The 7009-nt window shown below is 43.5% G+C and overlaps 1 protein-coding gene across 2 annotated transcripts in view; it reads left to right on the forward strand.

Annotated features, from left to right (window-relative positions):
• Positions 1 to 6089: 6089 nt before the first annotated feature.
• gabra3 (gamma-aminobutyric acid type A receptor subunit alpha3) overlaps positions 6090 to 7009 on the forward strand; it is a 78547-nt gene continuing 77627 nt past the window's right edge. Inside the window, exon 1 of one of the 2 annotated variants that reach the window (XM_031856899.1) lies at positions 6090 to 6666. The gene's annotated coding sequence lies outside the window, so the exon portion shown is untranslated. The remainder of the gene's footprint in view (positions 6667 to 7009) is intronic. The other variant, XM_031856900.1, reaches the window with a different exon arrangement.

The raw sequence follows: 7009 nt of genomic DNA on the forward strand, positions 1-7009 counted from the left end.
GTTACAATGGGATATTGTGTTTTGACTTGAGACAGGATCAAACTTTGTGTTAAACGAAGATACAAATCAAACAATGCTCATTGTATAACTGGCCTTACTGTTGACATGCGGGTGGATCAATAATGTGTGCACCTTGCAAGCCGCGCGCTGCATGTCATCCTCCTAATCCTTCCTGCTTTGATGTGTGTGGTGTGTGGTAAAAAGACAAAAACGCAGCTTAAAAAATAAAACAATAAGCGTGAATGCAAATCTTTTTCCATCACCCAGCTAATCTAAAATCACATAATTAGAATATGAGAAATACATCTTCATGAGAATCCCTGTTGTATGAAAAAGAGGCATTCATAATGTAGCTTGTCTTCCAACATTATTAGAATTTCATGAACAGTATTAGCAGATCGTATTCACCCTTGTATTACTATTACCATCGCATTCTCACAGAGACAAGGTTTTCCTGAATTTCTTTCCTTTAATATTGACATTAGTTGTGCATTATTTATGATGTCCTTATTATTCTATTGAACTTCAGATGCTTAAATACGTAAGATAACTGAAAGCTGGCAGCTGGGATTGATGCAGCTTCACACAAAGAGTTCTGGGTGAAATCTACAGCATTATACAGTTTCACCCCCCGGGTATATAGTCCAAAGCTTCCTAGTACTAACAGGCTGTGCTTGTAAGGAAATTCTTAGAGTTTCAATTTCTAACAATTCCAATACGATATGTTTCTGGCTTTGGGCACATGTTGATGGAGACATCGAATAGTTTAAAACGTGTTGTCATGAGTCACATTCTACGGTGATGATTTGGAGGATTGATCAACAGAAAAAAATAGAATCTATTTCAGTTTCGTCAGAAGAAGTCTTACGTCGGTGTAAAGACAGTGGATGTGTTTGCATGTGTACGTTTCCAGCTATTTTATTGGCATAAAGAGCTCCTGATTGACAGCTGACACAAAACAATGTTTCTAAATGATCCTGCTGTCAGAAGTCTCCTGCGCTGGAAGACTGCTGAGTCAACCACAGCGGAATTCTAGAGGCTGATTTACAGACAAGACCGAGCTAAGTTCATTAAACCTTCCGTTTTAGGGTTATAATTAACGTCTGCTTGATATGGAATTAAATTACTTGAGAGGTTTTCTGATAGATGTTAAGATGAAACAGGAAACTTTATCCATATGCCAGTTTTTAATTGAGCAGATACTTACAGCTCACCGAATAAATATCTGTGTTTCTTCTTTCTTGAAGGCAGATGGTTGTTTACTGATAATGAGTTCAGCTATGGTTAGAGTGACACAGCTTCTGTACGTTATTAAAATGGTTGTGCTACCGTAATAAAATGTGAGAAAAGACATTCCTGTTAATATCTATAAAGAGCAATAGAATAAGTAAGTTTGGCTATTAAATGCTAAGGATATTTAGGTTTCGATACTGTACAGCTTCTGAATGTGGTGGGGAGATTGAGCTGTTAAGTATGCTTGTATGACATTACAACTAGCTTTAAGAATCACTAACAGCATATCAAATACAATTTACACATATAATACTCTACATATACTCACAAAAGGCATCTCTTTTTTTTGTAAAAGGAGCTAAATTAGAAATTCTTCAAAAAAGGCTTCAAAAAGCCATTGTCCCAGGGCCCATGGTCCTTTGATGCGGCCTTGCTGACAGTATTTCGCCAAGTTAGAAAAGTTGTCCCTTGTGAAATAAACAGCACAAATACAAAACCTGGAACTTAAGTCGGCCTGATTCCGCCGCACAAACCTATAATCTCCAGAGAACTATTTTTTGAGAACAAATGTAAACTTGTGTTCTGTGCTCGACAGCCAAATAGCCTTCAACACAGCTCTGGGACCACAGTGCTCGCCTATTCTCACGGGGCCGGCTGTGTAGCCTACATATACACATCCGGGGACGGCCGTGGAGGGGCTTTTCAGTTTAAATGTGTTCCTGGCATCCATTTCAGCCAGCTAATCAAGTGCTGATTAAGGACTGAGGAGAATGCAATGAGCTTCAATTAACGAGGTGATGGAATAGAAAATCAGCAGTACCACGAGTGCCAAGAACCGGGATTGAGAAGCGTTGCTGTAGAGCGACGCGTTTGGCCAAGAGCACCTCTTGTCCTCAGAGCAGCCACACGCCTTGTGTGGAAAATGCCCATTTCCATCTGGGATTATTTTGAGCTAATATCATCTGAATTCAGATTGCTTCGAGGGGGTATTCATTTGTGCAGCATTAAACAAAGTGGCAGTCGTGGCGTCATTATACATTCAAATTGAACTGTCGGCGGTTTGTATATGTAACCTTAGCAAACTTGGGTCATTTCAGGACACACGCTGCCAAATGACCTATTTGTATCGCTGTGTTTACTGTATATGAGCAAGGAGACGGGGCGAACGCTCGCCGAGAGCGGACAGATTGATGGATGGACTGAGGACTTGTTAACAAGCAACAATATCTTTCAAAAGCAATTAGCATCAAGCTAACAGTGTTTATGTGCTGAATCCCAAAGCACTTGGTGATTAATTACAGGGCCGACAAGGATTCGAGACGCTTGATTTTTCTGTGATGACCGCAGCACTTCCTTTGTTCACTGCAACTCCTCCTAAAGCGATATTTGCAGCACTTACAGGCAAAAGTATCTGTGGCAAATGTGCCCATTTCCATCAGAAACATTTCAGAGAGAGCAGAGCCCCGCAAGCGCAATACCGCCGAGATGTGGAGTGCAAGTTGTTTTGAGGACAGCCTCGAAACATACCAGTGCAAGTGTATTTGATTACAAGGGAACCAGAAAGGGAAGAGAGCGGGGTGGGGGATCCACACAATGAGCAGCGTGGCAGAACCACTGAATGACAGACGAGCTGATGGCTTAAATGAAGAGCTGACAGCTCCAATGAGCGGCCTGGCATTAAATGCTGACAGTAATTAGCGCTAATTAGAATAGGCTGATGGCCAGCTGATGTGGCGTGCATAACTTGTGTTTCCTTCCTTAACACGAGCTTTGCCTGCAAATATATACATTCAGCACATCGCTTACATGACATTGTCTTGTGCATGATGGTGGGACTGATTGTTCATTCATTTAAGCAGCTACTCAGAGCTGTCACATGGCGGGTAATATTGACCGATTGATCTCATCCGGCGACATAACCCGCCCATCTGCACGAATCCTAATGCGCCGCTTCGTCTTCGTGAAAGAAAAAAGCGGCAAGTCTTCGAAACGTCTTGCATTTATTTATCAGCCCTGACAACCCTTACACCTGTGGACCTGGCTCGGTGCACACAACGACGACAACAACCAGAGTGCGGGCCGATTGGTTGAATTTTCAATATGCGACAATGAAAGTAGGAGAAACAGTAGCCTCGTTTTCAGGAATACAGAATTTCAAAAAGGTCACACGCATTAGTCGCAAAGAGAAGAAGAAGAAGAAGAAGAAGAAGAAGAAGAAGAAGAAAGCGGGTGAGAAAACAGAAAGCTAGGCGTTGGATGCAAGAGCGAGATTTTTCCGCCAGTTTGACATTCAGGTACACGTGTTCACGCCTCGGAGCCGCCGGGTGCAACCTTTTCGGCCGGCAGCACCTCTTGAGGGGTCAAGTGTCTCACTGACACTTGACACCTGAACTGACAATCTTTGATTCTGCTTCTCGAACAATACGACTACAGCGATTACAGAGTTCAGACCTGGAATATGCTAAAATGAAAAGTTTAAATGGCAGATTCAGAGATGAGGTAATGGTCAGATATGATAAATGTATCAGCTGATGGGGATGACAATACTTCAGCTGCCAAATCTTTCTCATATAGTCGGTTGTACGGTGATATTCTTTTCTCTACATTACACAATATTTATCAAGTGCATTGTTGAATAAACTGTGGCACTTTTTCTGCATAGTTTTTTTTTCCTTTTTCCAAAAGCCAACACATCTTTGTCTGCAAGCTGGGACTAATTAACAAAAGCAGCCAAGACGTACACATATCTCAGTGTCAGTTTTCCAGAGTTTATAATTATGAGCTGGAGGACATGATTATGCAGGCTCAAGGATTTATTGAAAGGGAGCAAACTGTAAGGCACTTGGTAACTGTAGAAAGTGTGGAAATGGCACATTGAGCTTGATTCGTTGTACCGCTCCTGCTCTCCCTCGTATACTAAAAGGAGGTAAGACAAAAATGCGGTGTGAAAATGTCATGCTTTCGGCTGGCCGAACTTCCAAGTGGAGTCTTATGTGCTGGAGGTGACACATAAAAACAAATAAGATGAGAGATTAAAGAAATAAGCCAGAAGGCAGCGCACACAGCAGGTGGCATAGATGATATAGGCAGGGAACATTTAGCTTTGGGGGAGCATGGATGAGTTTCACCCTAAAATAAGCACGCAGGACCTAAAGTCAGACACCCAAACTGTGTCTCTATTTGTGGCTTGCAGGCTCCTTGGCAGAGCCGGCCTCTTCCTCTTCCTCTCCTCGCCCACAGGAGCTCACGGCAAATCAAATTTATTACAGCCTCTAATTAGAATTACAGTCTCAAAGGGCTTCACAATGAAACAATAAATGAAAATGATAAATGGAAATGGCACCAACAACCTTATACCCTCAGCGAGAACGAAGGGGGAAACCCTTCCACGGCAACTTAATTAGCGACAAGGATGCAAGAAGCCTTGTGGTGGACCACACAGAGAGGAATCCCGTGAAGGAAAGCCATGCAATGGGCGGCCAAAGCGGTGACGGTTAAAGTGCTGTATTTAAGTCAGAGGGGCTCAAAGGGGAGGTTCATCGCGTGTTTGTTGTTGAACGGTTACTGAACTGTGTTAAAGCCATGAGTTTCTCAAAATCAAAGGGTTTTCAAAGTCGCCCTAAGGACTATTATAAATGATGGGGAAACAAACTTAAATTAGCGTCTGTTTGAAAAAAAGGTGAATCCATCCTTTTATTATTTTATTGTCAATCTTGTTAAATGTATTCAAGACTGAAGGCTGCAGTCTTACTAAAGTCACCTAAAGGTTTGAGCATCGACCGAGCTGATCTGATAACGTCAGTCTCAGAGGGCTCGGTTGCAAAACTCGCTCATTTATTATTCATGAATGTTAAAGCTAATTGTCCAACCCACAAACACAGCCCAGTGTTGCCAACTCTTTTCCAGTGTAAGCAGCTATCAGCACTAGCCCCAAACAATGTTAAATCAAATCATGTCATTCTGGAAAAATGAAATGATTGGACGGGCTTTTGAAAATCCTGCGACAGACACAGATGGCAGATTTCCTTTTTTTTTTGTCAGATCATTTTGTTTTATTGTTTGCTATTGGGATGTTAAAAGAAATCCAACAAATATAACAAAATGTGTTAAGAGGAACATAACCGGTGCCATCACTTTGTAAAGTTAAGAGTCAACCACTATTTTACCACTATTTGTCGAACAACTATTCAACTAAATAAAAGAATACATGAAAGCAACATGTGTGGTCCAAAAGTAATCACACTAGGGGCTTTTACTGGAACAGGGGTCTTTTGCATGGTTGGAAAACAAAATTGACTTGTGCAATGAAAAGCATGGAGCTGTGACATTCATTTAAATGTGAGCTGTGAATCTGACTGGCAGGTCACCCGTTTCGGTTTCTGCATATTTCTACCATGTTGTAATATATTTGATCTTGTTACAAAAATCAGGTCAGAGACCGCTTGCTGCTCACACAAACACACCAGTGAGTTGTGCACAGTGCAAGTCTTGTACTATTTGCCGCTGCATGAGCAGGGGTTAGAAGTGACATTAACATGCCTTGCAAAAGGGCACCTTGCGCATATTTTGAGTTGAAGGAGAGAGAGTCTCATTTTTTTGTTTCATTTTTTTCCACCGTGCCCAGATTTTCTTTCCCCCCTTAGCTCCTCTCTGCGATTAGACCACCAACCCAAGGTCACGCAGTGGGAATGATCCGGTCCCACGTCCCTACTGCAGTGACTCAGATGAGATTGCTATATCACTGTCAGCAGCAGCACGCAGGCTTGGCATCTCTGTCAGTCGCGGTTGGACCTTGGGCACCTGCGTCAGTGCTCAAACCGCGCGGAGCCCCGCTGAATAAGTGGGCCCACTCACCGCCGCGTCTCGCCTGGGAGGCAGCTGTGCAATAACGCACGAGGAGGAGGAGGCGGAGGAGGAGGAGGAGGAGGAGGAGGAACGGTGAGGGGGAGGGAGGGAGAGAAAGAGTCCTGCCGAGAGCATCACTGACAAGCCGGTCGGTTAACAGTGAACCCTCCCGCAAACGTCCACCGCATGTCCATGTGGGCATTGATCCGCGTGACAGATCCCCGCCTCTAAAGCAGCCCCTTGGGTTCAAGGCTTGCCCCTCCTGACCGGCGCCAATCTGAGATGGGTAGAAGGAGGGGGGCGGGAAGGTTAGTTTGAAGAAGGGCAGAGCTTTGCGAAGAGGACGCCGATTTCTCTATTATTTCACCGCTGGAGAAGAAGAAGAAAAAAAAAAAGAAAAAAAAAATCCCAAAGCCAGTGGACAATAACAGCTGAGGGAGAAAGAAATCAGTCGGACCAAACGTCAGAAGAACCTCATTAACTCCAAGGAAACCCAGTCTGGAGAGAGAGAGAGAGAGAGAGAGAGAGAGAGAGAGAGAGAGAGAGGGAGAAGAAACAGCAAGGAGAGAACATCCCATATTGCTGCTGGTGAGATTATTATTTATTTTTAATGCTTGTCATTACCTATGGTGTGTTTCGTGTAACGTCATTTATTGGGTTTCGCACGTGTCGCTTGCCCGGAGAATAGCCGGAGAATGATTGGAAATGTGCTCCGCGGCAATGTTTCATTCACATGCAACAACTGCTGTTTGTGTACAGCTACCGCAGTATAATTGATGGTTTAACAGGTCCCCCCCTCGCATGCCGAAGAGGACATGATGCTGATGTGAGGATGCGGCGCTGCATGCTGTATAGTGTTTGCCTGACATGGTGAAGATTCAGTCGGGGATTTAAGTGTTGTTTTGGCAGTGTAAAGCAACACATGTGGGGG

The sequence above is a fragment of the Anarrhichthys ocellatus genome, unplaced genomic scaffold (assembly GCF_004355925.1).
Source record: "Anarrhichthys ocellatus isolate YVR2014 unplaced genomic scaffold, GSC_Weel_1.0 scaffold18, whole genome shotgun sequence".
In the NCBI taxonomy this organism is placed as follows: Eukaryota; Metazoa; Chordata; class Actinopteri; order Perciformes; family Anarhichadidae; genus Anarrhichthys; species Anarrhichthys ocellatus.